Source organism: Siphateles boraxobius, unplaced genomic scaffold, assembly GCF_051911475.1.
Source record: "Siphateles boraxobius isolate OS27281-9 unplaced genomic scaffold, OSU_SipBor_1 13, whole genome shotgun sequence".
NCBI lineage: Eukaryota > Metazoa > Chordata > Actinopteri > Cypriniformes > Leuciscidae > Siphateles > Siphateles boraxobius.
This window is the reverse complement of record NW_027508733.1, coordinates 6,626,187-6,642,195: the sequence shown is the minus strand read 5'-3', so window position 1 is coordinate 6,642,195 and position 16,009 is coordinate 6,626,187. Positions and strand designations below refer to the sequence as shown.

The 16,009-nt window shown below is 34.5% G+C and overlaps 1 protein-coding gene and 1 long non-coding RNA gene across 2 annotated transcripts in view; one reads left to right on the top strand and one right to left on the bottom strand.

Annotated features, from left to right (window-relative positions):
* LOC143735322 (ladderlectin-like) overlaps positions 1–16,009 on the bottom strand; it is a 242,472-nt gene that overhangs the window by 192,200 nt on the left and 34,263 nt on the right. The gene's annotated exons all lie outside the window — the stretch shown is intronic.
* Positions 8,761–9,436, top strand: LOC143735383 (uncharacterized). Its single transcript, XR_013203148.1, has 3 exons — positions 8,761–8,871; positions 9,148–9,214; positions 9,299–9,436. It is a non-coding gene; the product is annotated as an uncharacterized LOC143735383 (long non-coding RNA).

Below are 16,009 nucleotides of genomic sequence, written 5' to 3'. Positions count from 1 at the left end.
TTTGTGTGATTGTCACCATTGTTGAGATTCATATGTAGATTCTTGATATCTGTGTGGGATTTTAAAACCCTCAGATTATTAAAGCACTGCTGGAATTAGCTACTCTAATGAATACAACCGTTGTATAACCAGATTATAATGCTGGCTGAGTGAATCAAGACACTACAGGATTGTCATTTCATAATTTAAACATAACCATCATGACCTGGGCTGTGTTTCCCAAAAGCATTTTAAGCCTAACTTGATCGTAGCACGATCAAATTAGGGTTACGATGCTTTCGGGAAACACAGCCCATGTCATGGTTTCTCTTGCAGTAACACATGTGCTTTATAAACACAGAGTTGGAGTAGCCAGAAAACTAATGTTAGAAAGCAAAGAGTCCAGAGCCCAACTAAAGCAAACAATGATCGCCATAATGGTGACATGAAACGAAACATTCCATAAAGCATTACCATCTAAACTTCTGTTCAATATAAATAAGAATGTGTGTAAATGTATGACAGAAATACACTGGTAATAGTAAGTACAATAATGTGTAAAGGCTCGAAGTCAGTATTTCTTGTGTTTCTCTTTTTTCTGTTCTTGTTGTTTCTCTTTCTTTCAATGATTTATCTTATTAACATAGGGTTCACCACTTATGGCCAATCATCACTTAATTAATCACTTAATTATCTCATTAACTTCAACACTGCTTCAGTGTTCACTTTTAACACCCTGTAGTTGGACCTATATGTACACCGAGAGTGTACATATGTACACTGGGGATTTTGCTGTGTTGATCAGTTTTTCTACATTTCCTGCAGATGCAGAAGTTCACGATTACAGCAACAATCATCAGAGATCCAGCAGAGATCAACACTATCAGAGACACTGAGACTGGAGGAACTGAAGGAGAGGAAAAGAGAGACAATAGTGTAAGTGAACGCATCAGTCTGATCTACAACAGAAGACAGAGATCAGGTCAGTAAATACACACATGTATCATCAGTGCTGTGGTACCTGCACATGTGTGACAGAGTGTGTTAATGTCCAGATGTGTGGTCTGGTTGCTGATGGGATTGTTCAGCACACAGCTGTAGGTGTTTTTATCCTGATATTCCACCTCCAGAGGTAGAGAGAGACTGATGCTGAGATCACACACACTGATGCTGGACAATACACTGATTCCTGCGTACCAGGAGAGAGTCACATGACACACATTCACCACTGATGAACACACCAATGAACATGATGATGATGATGATGATGATGATGAAGAACAGTGTGAAGAGTTACTGATGATGACAGGAACAGGCAGACGAGCTGAAAAAGATGAGAGATATAAAGAGAACCATGAACATTCAGTCTAGTTTAGATGTTGTGAATTGTAGTAAATATATAGCTAGTCTAGTGTATTGAGGGTTTTTACAGTCTGTTACCTCAAACTTTAAAATTATTCAACAATTCAATATGTTGATATAAAACAATCATAAAAGACAAATGATCTCTACTCACCATAGATAGAAACACTGAAGGTTTTTGATGTTATTTTCACTCCCTTTATAGTTGATAAACTCCAGTATGTTCAGTTGTGGTGTTTGTGATGATCAGAGATCCAGTTTGATCGTCCAGTTTCAGTCTGTCTCTGAATCTCCCATCAGGAACATTATCAAAAAGGCCTACAGTGATGCTGTCAGTTATTGATTTCAGCTATTACAGTGTTTTCAGTTCCAAACCTCCCATGAATCACATTATCATCCTTAATTTCAGTAAGATCAGAGTTTAGAGAGACTGAATCTCCCTCCATCACTGAAACGATCTTCCCTGCATCTGTACCAGCAAACACTCCTGAAGAAAAATGTAAGTGTCCCATGCAGACAAAATTACATGAAAATTTGTCCAACAGACAAAGAAATGGGAAAGCTTGAAGTTGAGCTCCACAAAAATAACAGTCTCAGCTCCGAAGATAAAATACTTGTAATAAAAACTAAAGCATGAACAGTAAAAACAGTAATATAAAAAATATATAAAACATACATTTATAACTTACCAACCACTTGCCACAAACAGAGGCAACACGAACCATTTTCTTTGAGCGCTGTAAGATTATATAACACAGGAAATCTCTGAAAACAGACTGTATATTGTCCCAGGACTCGTGTTCTTGTGGATCCACCCGTAACAGGAACATGACCACCTTCAGTTGACCCACACTAGCTGTGATCATATTTTTCAGAGGTGTAGTTTATTATATAATAAAAGTATTGAAATAATTGCCTAATACTAACTCTACTTTTGTTCTGCACTGATGTTATTGTGCAATGCCAGGATAACAGACCTTCTGTCTGTCAGTGATCCAACAGCACTCATCATCAACATGTTTGAGTTGACCAATCAAATTAAAGTAGGCGTAAACGCTCATAAAGTGTGAGATAAACTAAACATTTAATATTTGACAGATGTTTTACAATAGAAATAAATTGACCAACATAAATATTTAGGGATTGTAAATTAAAAAACTTTTGACGAATTTCACTATTTTTTTTATTGAAAATATAGGCTATAATACGTGATTCGTTGCAATTCGTAACTGTCAATGTAACGAGACAATAAGCATTAACAAAGCCGTTTTCATCAGACAGAGAGTTAACTAAATTTTAACTAGAGTTAAAATAAATCATTTTAAAATAATAAAAATTGCTATAAAAAGTGTTTGAAAGATTTTTTCTTTAAATTTTGATTAAATTATTACTGTCCCCGGACCTGTGCAATAGAGTAGCCTACTCTTGTAAGAAAGTAGCAGTGTCTAGAGCAGATTTTAAGTATCACCTCATGAAATCTAATCCTGTTTCCATGAAATAATGAAGCTGCTCCAGAGCAGGTTTGAGTTTATGGACCTGTTTCTAGATGACAGCAACTCCAGGATGAGCTTCGAAGAACCGAACAATCCTGATCATGTCAACAGTGAAAACCAGATAACTGAGTAATTCACGGATGAAGAACAGGCCCCAGGTTCGGTTCAGCTTCTGTTCACTGATCAATGTTTATATGTGAATAAAAGCCTAAATTCAATCGAGTCTCTTTTTGAACTCTTTGAAGTGGTGGTAGTTGCTTAGCTGTCAATGGAGAGACAGTAATACTGTTTTGTTAAAGTGCATGAATTAATTTTGTATTTAAGTCACAAATAACTTGCTTGTAGGATTCGGCCATCCTTGTAATTAGACATTAGAAGAAGGAAAACCAGATGGGCCACTTAACAGACACAATGACTTGGCCTGGTTGCATTGTGTTCCTCCTGCCATTAGTGATGGAAGAAATTCATCTTTTCAAAGCTTCGAATCAATTGAACCAAATGTTTCGCAAAATGATTCAATGTTTTGAAGCGTTTGAATCTCCACACGCTGGCGAACCCTGCTGGTCAGAACAGTGGTGCAAAAAAAAAAAAAAATTCAGGCTAAACACGAATAAAAACAGTTCCCTTCCCTTTCGAGAGGTCTCTCGTATTGCATAAGCTAGCTTACGCTATGGGAAAAACCCCTTTTCTCAAGAATACGCTCTCAGACATATTTCTGACCGTCATGCATCTCGCGGTGATCACCGTTGATCGGTTCTGCGCAGATTTTGTTCGTCTCAAACAGGCCTAGTGTTGGCATGCTGACGCCAATTATTTGGTTCGTGAACAAACATGTTTTTAGATCCAAGAATCGATTCACTGATTCACTTGCATGTACTAACTCATATATTTGTTCACTGAAATCACCCACATTTCGAAGATAATAAATTGAAGAAATAATTGTGCAAGTAGTTATAACCATTCGGCTTATGTCAAAATGATTTATGACCCTATGATTGACAGGTGGGCGGGGCTAACCTTTGACCTTCCGGAGGATGTTCCGGAGGTCCTTTGATGTAGGGATTAACCTTTGACCTTCCGGAGGGGTTGTTCCGGAGGTCGCTTAATTTAGGGATTAACCTTTGACCTATCGATCGATCAAGTTGACAGTACATTCCGGAGGATGTTCCGGAGGTCCTTTAATGTAGGGATTAACCTTTGACCTATCGATCGATCAAGTTGACAGTTGTCTTTGCCCTATTGACTTTTGTATGATATATGAAGTTGCCAGTTGTCTTTGCCAGTTGTCTTTGCCCCATTGATTTTGACCTATTGACCCCGGGGGGAAATAACTTCTTGGTGTGGGAAATCCCCTCCGTGTCGGGGTGAGAAAATAATTTTTCTAATGTCGCATATAGATTAGAATAGATTAGAATTACAAAAGTAAAATCATCTTACCGTTTCACTATGGTGAAGAATTGGATTAAAGTTGACAGTCTCCGCACTGTGTGTGTGTGTGCGTCTGTCTGTGAGTGTGTGCGTGTCATCCGATATCCTGGCATTCCTGAGCACGCTATATAAATGGGGATAGTGAGAAAATATCTTCCAGTAACTAAAGTTGAAACACATTCTGTTCTTTAAAAGTATATAAATGAAATGTACATTTAGTCATTTACAAATACCTTACACTAAAGTAGATTTGAAAAACATTCATTCCTTTAAAATAAATATCTTACTGATCCAAGTATTTAAAAAATAAAATCATCTCACCGTTTCACTATGGTGAAAAAAGCCCCCATGTGCGTTTCTCTCACACTCCTTGCATTTTGACAGTCTTTGAGCTAAATGTGTGTCTGTGTGACACATGATATCCTGGCATTCCTGGGTATGCTATATAAATGGGTATAGTGAGAAAAATATATTTTTTCTAATAATGCCAAATACCTTACACTAAAGTTGAAAAACATGTAGCCTACATTTAGAAATATAATATTTTTCATACTAACTAAAGTTGAAAAATCATACTGTTCTTTAAAAGTATATAAATGAAATGTACATTTAGTCATTCACAAATATCTTACACTAAAGTTGAAACACATTCTATTCTTTAAAAGTATAGAAAATATTTTTTTTCAAAATAAAAATCATCCTCCATGTTTTAGAGATACATACAGGTTATGAATGGGTTTACAAAAATAAAATCATCTTACTGTTTCAGAGAATTGGGTTAAAGTTGAAAAGTTGAAAAGTTCCCCGAGTGATTCCCTCTCACACTCCTTGCATTTTGACAGTCTTTGAGTTAAATGTGTGTCTGTGTGACACCGGATATCCTGGCATTCCTGAGCACGCTATATAAATGGGTATAGTGAGAAAAAGTTTTTCTAATAATTTCACATATTTTACACTAGAGTTGAAAAACATTGATCTTTAAAATGGTTATAAATTTTAGTCATTTACAAATATCTTACACTAAAGTTGAACACATTCTGTTCTTTAAAAAGTATATAAATGATTATAAAAAATCTTTTAAAAACAAAAATAAAATCATCTTACATTTTAGAGAGTTGAAGAAGTAAATCCCAACACATCATTGTCCATATAACGTATGAATGTATTTACAAAGATGCAATAAGTTTAATGTTTTGATACAAAATATCCCCGAGTGTTTTTCTCCAACACCAGCGTTTTGACACACTGTGATTCAGAGTGGAGGAGGAATGTGTGTGTGTGTGTGTGTGTGTGTGTGTGTGTGTGTGTGTGTGTGTGTGTGTGTGTGTGTGTGTGTGTGTGTGTGTGTGTGTGTGTGTGTGTGTGTGTGTGTGTGTGTGAGTGTTCAGCCAGCAGTATGAGACGTTGAGGATGTTTTGTTAGTGTTAATCTTAAAAGTTAATGTTAAAAATAAAAGATAATTTAAATTCAATTCAATGAATTATTTAAAGTCTTAATAAAAACGTTGTAATACAGTCGTATCTTCTATTTATCTTTTGAAGATTACTGTAATGATTTTATTTAACGGTGACCTAAAGTATAATTTTTATTAATATAGCCATGATGATTTTTGTACTGTAACAGCATATTTAATCCCGTACACAAACACGACCATCACAGAAAACAACATCTTTACATTGTTTTTACATACATTGCACTCACACTAACTCAGTTCCATAAATTAACTAATCTCCATATTTAAATTAAATGATTATAAATATAGAATAATAACAAGTATGTTACTAAAATGAATTCAAACAATTTAAACATAGTTTTAGCTAAATGAATTTATATAAAAAAGTATATAAAATTACCTTACATTTTCATAGTGCCGAAGATGTAGTTCTTTATGCAATGATAAAAACAATCCAAAGTCATAAACAAAGCCCTCCTGGTTCCTTCAGTGATAAACTACAGGGTGAAATGAATGCATGACCCCCGAGATACAGGACAGATGAGCCTCTGGGACACAATTTCGTAGCATATGTAAAGTTAGTCTGCTTTCCAAAGTTTTATTCATACTAAATTCATTTCAAAATCTTAAAAGCTTAAATTAGATCTTTTAAAATTAAAAGACTGTTTAAATCAAAGCTTTAACGTTTTATTAAAATTGTATCTTCTATTTATTTTCTTAGAAGACTTATGTATGATATAAATGATTTTACATAAATTTAACCTAAGCTATTATTTTTACTAAAGCGTCTGTTCAAAAAATAAAGCAAAAACCGTACTTTGGTATCTTAGACAAAAATATTTCAAACAGTATTTTTTGTCCATGCCGCATGAAACATGTTGTCAAAGTTTGTCACAATGTTTTTTTGTAGTTGTTGTTTTTTTGTTTTTAAGAAATCCCAGGACTCTACATTGCTCTTATTTAGATTAAGTTGTATCATTTAGAAAACCACTGTACATTTTCAGAGACGCGATGTACCTTTTTGGTCCATCACACAGCATATTTAATTTTACTCCTCTTAATTCAAAGCATGATCTTACTTTTTCTATGGTAGCTACATGATCTATTGCACGTATAAGGTGTATATCATTTTTTACTTTTCTTGTATCTCCCAAACTATCCTTAATCAGTGTGGAAACACACAGGGTGAAACCCTTTACTGAGAATATACTATCGGTTATCTACTCAAAATATATGTAGAACTTTAAAATGTTAGCATTTGTTGATGCGACAGTTTGTCTGTAGGCTGCATGAACAGCCTTTGGGAGAGCAGCTGATGATACTATATAGCAGGAAAACATGCCCTTTGACCTCCTCCATTTTGGAGGCTTTTTGTTAAAGACCCAACAATTTAGTCCTTAAGCGGCTATAGTAATTTATTGCCATGTGTAACCTGAAAAAAAAAAAAAAAAAAAAAAAAACTGAAAGAACATTGTGGACACGCAGCTCTGACGTTTTCCAAGAGTATTTTGCCCAGCCTCTTCTTTATAAAAAGTCAAGACAAATCATTTCTGGACCAAAAACTTTTGCACCCTCACTCCTCTTACCACCTCATCAAAAGACATGTCTAAAAGTGAGTATTGTCTCTATAATTCATTTATGCTACGGTGTTTTATTTAAAAAGATTGTTTATACATAAGGAAAAGACGGTATAATTCATTAGTGTTTTAAACGTACTATTGCTGTTTAGCTTACCCTCTAGCATGCTTTGTTGCTCTTACACATTGTTATATGTTCTATATCAAATGTTTTTGGCATCATATATGTTTCAGAAATATATATATATATATATATATATATATATATATATATATTTCCCCCCCATCCAAGCACATTTTACTGTAGTTGGCCGCTGCGGGGTTTCCATAAAGGACTTTTAAAATAAATGTTTTGGTTTTTATTCAGTTTTAAATCTTATTTAGATTATTTGAGTCAAACATGGTTATATGTGCATAGGCCTATTTAATTATTTAATCTGTATTTTATTCCTCTTCAGTTACTTACTTTTTAAATTTCGGTAGGCTACTTTTTAATTCTTCCTTTACTTTGTCTTTGATTTTAACTTTTAGCACTTTGCATGATAAAATTGTTTAAAATGTAAGCTGTAAATATGAATGGCACAATGTGATAACCAAAATATATAAAAGTTAAGTCAAAGCTATTTATATAGCCTAGCGTTTTTCACATTCTCATAATTTAGTTATACATTCTGACGCTGGGACACTGTCAAGCGTCTTCTTTCACATGGTTCAATATTTATGATATTATGCTCCCCTGAATGGAAAAGAACTGTAAACTTCATCATTGTACTGTAATGAACTGCGTTACTGCCTATAGGATGATTGCATGATTTTTTCCATTTAAAATAACATGGTCTTTCCTTTTCTCTCTCTCTCTAGAGACAGCAAACACTGCAGGACAACCGGACATCCAAGTAACATGTTAGTGTGGTTTATATTTATTTTTAATGAGAAACATTATAGAGTGCAACAGGCGTTTTCTGGAAGTAAAAACACTTCCGGTAACCAGCGACTGTGAAAAAGGGGGCAGGTACTCTATTGGGTGTATAATGAACAATTAACAGATGAAATGACAGATATTTTATGTAAACAGGCAAAATCTCTTCATCTGATGGTGGCCATGTGTTTTCGCCTATCATAACTGGTTTAACTCATGGCTCCTCCTTTGAGATCAACATAACTTCTGACGAATCAAGTGTACCGGCACATTGTAAGTGTAATAAAACAGTTTCGCCTATGTATTAAATTAATCTTAATTAAGCAGTCCGAGTTAACTATTTGGGACCAATTGGAAATTTACATTCTGATCTAACAGCGTCATGTACAAATTTGTCATGCTCCTGGATTATTTTACTATACTACATTAGCCTTTTATTTACTGATAATTTTATCAAAGCGACGAATTAACTCAATTCATGGTTGTAATAATAAAATAAATGAACAATTGACAGATGAACTGACAGATATTTTATGTAAACAGGCAAAATCTCTTCATCTGATGGCGGCCATGTGTTTTCGCCTATCATAACTGATTTAACTCATGGCTCCCCCTTTGAGATCAACATAACTTCTGACGAATCAAATGTACCGGCAAATTGTAAGTGTGATGCATGAAAAACTATTAAAACTGTTTTTCGCCTATGTAATGTATAAAATTAATCTTAATTAAGCAGTCCGAGTTAACTATTTGGGACCAATTTTAAGGAAAGTTACATTCTGATCTAACAGTATCATGTACAAATTTGAAATATTTTGGTACTATTGAATCAAGTTAAGTCATGATGAATTTATCTTATCTGGTGTCATGCTCCTGGATTATTCAGAATTGTAACTATAGCCTTTTATTTTACGGCACTTATTTATTTTACTACAGATTTTATCAAAGCCAAATACTGTCCAAAAGGGGCGACTGGGAAAGAAGAGAAACAGGTCAATACAAGGTTAGATTCAATCTTTATATTCTTTCCCCATTTTGCCTTCATTTTCCTTTTCCTGTTTTAATTTTTCTATTTTTATATTCTCAGATCATCAAGGGTTTCTGAAAGCAAACACCAGTCAGTTGGTTGAAAATATGAAGAACATTGATCCAATCATTGACGATCTTGACTTGCACAATGAATCAGTTGCAAATGTGTGAGCGAATCCAACACGCCGGATGAAGATGAGGGAACTGCTGGACTGTGTGATGAAGATGAGGGAACTGCTTGACTGTGTGAATTGTGAAAGCATTGCCAAGGAGCTGGTCAATGCTTTGTGCAAGCCCATCATCAAAATGTTTTAACATATCGTAAATTTCAATTGTTTGATAAATTATCTAACGATTATACCTAACTATCAGCAGTTATATGTGAAACGAGCTCAGTCGCATTAGAGATGGATTCTTGTTTATATTGAACCGCATGTTTAACAGCTCTAGGGTTCTTAAATTGTTTACCGCGGTTTCATTTTGAACAACACTATCGTAACACTTATCGTATCGCCGGGTGTGATTGTAATGTTTTGTATGGTGTTTTTCTTTACACTTTCCCCCTGGATATCTGGTTCCTACAGTTAGCGGTAATGTTAGTCAACTCTATGTCTTCTCTTTGTTCATATTTGACAGTATTCGCATGAATTGGCGTGATTTAATAAAATGACGGTTTAAACCATCATCTTCGCTTGAGACATTTACATTATATTTTATGGTTTACAGTATATTTTACGGTATTTTACAGTATATTATACCATCCTAGTTTTAAATAGCGCTTAAATGTATATTTTACCCCTTTATGCGGCTACAGAACACCGCACAAGGATCTCTGAAATGTTTTTTGTGTAAAACATCTATGTAGATCTATCTATGTTTTTAAAAATACACCGAAACAAAGAATGAGTTTAGTTGAATCAGGTTAACATTCTTAATTTAGTCCAAAACTATTAAGTTCAAATAATCCAATTGTTTCGTTTATTTAGGGATAGTGTTCAACAACCTTTACAAATATATCTAATAAGATAACCTTTTACAAAATCTTTACTCGGTAAAGACTCTTATTGGTTTTGTCGCATCCAATGCATCCCCAAAGTAGTTGTTTTTATAATGATTAAAACCGCTTTAATTATTATTATCATGGTCTACACTTTATGGTAAAACACTAACATATCAGAAACTCTTTTAAATATAAACATTAACATGTTTTTATCTTGCTGTTAAAACACATAAATAACGTTTTATTTCAAATGTACACCCCTATACAGCATGATGGGATGGGGAAATCCACAGGCTCACTGAAATATTTAATCTCTGAAATATTCTCATCTAGTATTTATTCATTAAATTATTAATGCGCAAGAATCAAGACTTATAATACCATTTTATTATAAAATTGTGAAACTCCAAAGCTCCGACACGGTCGCAAAGAATGATGAGTTAAGCGGTACAATCTTTTATTTCAACAGTATTTTTCTTTACAAAATGATGATAGACCGACATTAAATATACATAAAGTAGACAATAACTCCATTTATTTATGATCCAACCAGAATAGAAAGTCTCGGCACGCTACCATGTCTTGGTCTAGGGTATAGTTGACGAGGCCTTCAACTATTTCGCCAAGATCTGTTTTGGCATTTTTTGATGCCAGTGACGCACAGAGATCTGTTACAAACGTAAACATAACGAGTAGTTCATCGACCGCGAATTCGTGACTAGATGCATACATCACATCCAGAACTTTTCTGAGGATTACGCCTGTCGGCTCTAGGGTGTTAAAAAACATGGGCGTCACATCGGTCCATGTCCCCACCAACCCTCTTATGACATCCATTTCTTTTTTGAGATTTGTGACACGTTTGGTGTCCCGCTCACAATCGGTTTTCCTATCGCACGCAGCATCGATGATACTGTCCATCAAGTAAACCATCTGGTCTCTAAAATGATCTTTAAACATAGAGTCTAACGTGGCCCTTAAACGACACTCTTTCCCCGTGGAGCACTCACACACCGGATGATACATGTGTCCCGCATCGCCGGAACTCGACGGGCAGTTGTTCTCCGTCAGCTTTTGCGTCGCCATCTCAGAGGTTTTTAGATTTTCAAATACGAAACTGTTTGATGGTGAAAGTTTCCGGAATCTCTTGAGCGAGTCCTTGCAGCACAATCGTCCAGGCCTAGTGCTTTAACGCTCGGAAGCTTGTGTTTTTGACAAATGCCAAATGCTCAGACAAACAGGAACATCTGATCAATTCCTTCCACTTTTGATCAATGAGATGTTGTAGTACCCCCGCAGTCGCGTTTTTTACGATATCGAATCCGACGTCGTTGAAGCATAAGTCCGTAGCGTCGAAACGGGGTTTCGTCGAAAACGTCGAAACTCTGTGTAGAGTTTATTAACCCATGCGATTGGGGTCCGCCCTCGCACCCATGGTGTGTACGGTGGGGGTCGTCATCAGGACGCCGTAAATAACCATGACCTGCATGTCGTCCGAGAGAATTCAGCCGAAAATTATTTTACGGTACTGTTCAGTTTATTTAAAAAATATTTTTCATTGAACACCGTTATATTTGTTTTCTCATTCAAAGAACCTGTTTCAGTTAAGTAAACCAAAAAAAATTACTTAAGTAAATGGAGTTATTGTCTACTTTATGTATATTTAATGTCGGTCTATCATCATTTTGTAAAGAAAAATACTGTTGAAATAAAAGATTGTACCGCTTAACTCATCATTCTTTGCGACCGTGTCGGAGCTTTGGAGTTTCACAATTTTATAATAAAATGGTATTATAAGTCTTGATTCTTGCGCATTAATAATTTAATGAATAAATACTAGATGAGAATATTTCAGAGATTAAATATTTCAGTGAGCCTGTGGATTTCCCCATCCCATCATGCTGTATAGGGGTGTACATTTGAAATAAAACGTTATTTATGTGTTTTAACAGCAAGATAAAAACATGTTAATGTTTATATTTAAAAGAGTTTCTGATATGTTAGTGTTTTACCATAAAGTGTAGACCATGATAATAATAATTAAAGCGGTTTTAATCATTATAAAAACAACTACTTTGGGGATGCATTGGATGCGACAAAACCAATAAGAGTCTTTACCGAGTAAAGATTTTGTAAAAGGTTATCTTATTAGATATATTTGTAAAGGTTGTTGAACACTATCCCTAAATAAACGAAACAATTGGATTATTTGAACTTAATAGTTTTGGACTAAATTAAGAATGTTAACCTGATTCAACTAAACTCATTCTTTGTTTCGGTGTATTTTTAAAAACATAGATAGATCTACATAGATGTTTTACACAAAAAACATTTCAGAGATCCTTGTGCGGTGTTCTGTAGCCGCATAAAGGGGTAAAATATACATTTAAGCGCTATTTAAAACTAGGATGGTATAATATACTGTAAAATACCGTAAAATATACTGTAAACCATAAAATATAATGTAAATGTCTCAAGCGAAGATGATGGTTTAAACCGTCATTTTATTAAATCACGCCAATTCATGCGAATACTGTCAAATATGAACAAAGAGAAGACATAGAGTTGACTAACATTACCGCTAACTGTAGGAACCAGATATCCAGGGGGAAAGTGTAAAGAAAAACACCATACAAAACATTACAATCACACCCGGCGATACGATAAGTGTTACGATAGTGTTGTTCAAAATGAAACCGCGGTAAACAATTTAAGAACCCTAGAGCTGTTAAACATGCGGTTCAATATAAACAAGAATCCATCTCTAATGCGACTGAGCTCGTTTCACATATAACTGCTGATAGTTAGGTATAATCGTTAGATAATTTATCAAACAATTGAAATTTACGATATGTTAAAACATTTTGATGATGGGCTTGCACAAAGCATTGACCAGCTCCTTGGCAATGCTTTCACAATTCACACAGTCAAGCAGTTCCCTCATCTTCATCACACAGTCCAGCAGTTCCCTCATCTTCATCCGGCGTGTTGGATTCGCTCACACATTTGCAACTGATTCATTGTGCAAGTCAAGATCGTCAATGATTGGATCAATGTTCTTCATATTTTCAACCAACTGACTGGTGTTTGCTTTCAGAAACCCTTGATGATCTGAGAATATAAAAATAGAAAAATTAAAACAGGAAAAGGAAAATGAAGGCAAAATGGGGAAAGAATATAAAGATTGAATCTAACCTTGTATTGACCTGTTTCTCTTCTTTCCCAGTCGCCCCTTTTGGACAGTATTTGGCTTTGATAAAATCTGTAGTAAAATAAATAAGTGCCGTAAAATAAAAGGCTATAGTTACAATTCTGAATAATCCAGGAGCATGACACCAGATAAGATAAATTCATCATGACTTAACTTGATTCAATAGTACCAAAATATTTCAAATTTGTACATGATACTGTTAGATCAGAATGTAACTTTCCTTAAAATTGGTCCCAAATAGTTAACTCGGACTGCTTAATTAAGATTAATTTTATACATTACATAGGCGAAAAACAGTTTTAATAGTTTTTCATGCATCACACTTACAATTTGCCGGTACATTTGATTCGTCAGAAGTTATGTTGATCTCAAAGGGGGAGCCATGAGTTAAATCAGTTATGATAGGCGAAAACACATGGCCGCCATCAGATGAAGAGATTTTGCCTGTTTACATAAAATATCTGTCAGTTCATCTGTCAATTGTTCATTTATTTTATTATTACAACCATGAATTGAGTTAATTCGTCGCTTTGATAAAATCATCAGTAAATAAAAGGCTAATGTAGTATAGTAAAATAATCCAGGAGCATGACAAATTTGTACATGACGCTGTTAGATCAGAATGTAAATTTCCAATTGGTCCCAAATAGTTAACTCGGACTGCTTAATTAAGATTAATTTAATACATAGGCGAAACTGTTTTATTACACTTACAATGTGCCGGTACACTTGATTCGTCAGAAGTTATGTTGATCTCAAAGGAGGAGCCATGAGTTAAACCAGTTATGATAGGCGAAAACACATGGCCACCATCAGATGAAGAGATTTTGCCTGTTTACATAAAATATCTGTCATTTCATCTGTTAATTGTTCATTATACACCCAATAGAGTACCTGCCCCCTTTTTCACAGTCGCTGGTTACCGGAAGTGTTTTTACTTCCAGAAAACGCCTGTTGCACTCTATAATGTTTCTCATTAAAAATAAATATAAACCACACTAACATGTTACTTGGATGTCCGGTTGTCCTGCAGTGTTTGCTGTCTCTAGAGAGAGAGAGAAAAGGAAAGACCATGTTATTTTAAATGGAAAAAATCATGCAATCATCCTATAGGCAGTAACGCAGTTCATTACAGTACAATGATGAAGTTTACAGTTCTTTTCCATTCAGGGGAGCATAATATCATAAATATTGAACCATGTGAAAGAAGACGCTTGACAGTGTCCCAGCGTCAGAATGTATAACTAAATTATGAGAATGTGAAAAACGCTAGGCTATATAAATAGCTTTGACTTAACTTTTATATATTTTGGTTATCACATTGTGCCATTCATATTTACAGCTTACATTTTAAACAATTTTATCATGCAAAGTGCTAAAAGTTAAAATCAAAGACAAAGTAAAGGAAGAATTAAAAAGTAGCCTACCGAAATTTAAAAAGTAAGTAACTGAAGAGGAATAAAATACAGATTAAATAATTAAATAGGCCTATGCACATATAACCATGTTTGACTCAAATAATCTAAATAAGATTTAAAACTGAATAAAAACCAAAACATTTATTTTAAAAGTCCTTTATGGAAACCCCGCAGCGGCCAACTACAGTAAAATGTGCTTGGATGGGGGGGAAATATATATATATATATATATATATATATATATATTTCTGAAACATATATGATGCCAAAAACATTTGATATAGAACATATAACAATGTGTAAGAGCAACAAAGCATGCTAGAGGGTAAGCTAAACAGCAATAGTACGTTTAAAACACTAATGAATTATACCGTCTTTTCCTTATGTATAAACAATCTTTTTAAATAAAACACCGTAGCATAAATGAATTATAGAGACAATACTCACTTTTAGACATGTCTTTTGATGAGGTGGTAAGAGGAGTGAGGGTGCAAAAGTTTTTGGTCCAGAAATGATTTGTCTTGACTTTTTATAAAGAAGAGGCTGGGCAAAATACTCTTGGAAAACGTCAGAGCTGCGTGTCCACAATGTTCTTTCAGTTTTTTTTTTTTTTTTTTTTTTTTCAGGTTACACATGGCAATAAATTACTATAGCCGCTTAAGGACTAAATTGTTGGGTCTTTAACAAAAAGCCTCCAAAATGGAGGAGGTCAAAGGGCATGTTTTCCTGCTATATAGTATCATCAGCTGCTCTCCCAAAGGCTGTTCATGCAGCCTACAGACAAACTGTCGCATCAACAAATGCTAACATTTTAAAGTTCTACATATATTTTGAGTAGATAACCGATAGTATATTCTCAGTAAAGGGTTTCACCCTGTGTGTTTCCACACTGATTAAGGATAGTTTGGGAGATACAAGAAAAGTAAAAAATGATATACACCTTATACGTGCAATAGATCATGTAGCTACCATAGAAAAAGTAAGATCATGCTTTGAATTAAGAGGAGTAAAATTAAATATGCTGTGTGATGGACCAAAAAGGTACATCGCGTCTCTGAAAATGTACAGTGGTTTTCTAAATGATACAACTTAATCTAAATAAGAGCAATGTAGAGTCCTGGGATTTCTTAAAAACAAAAA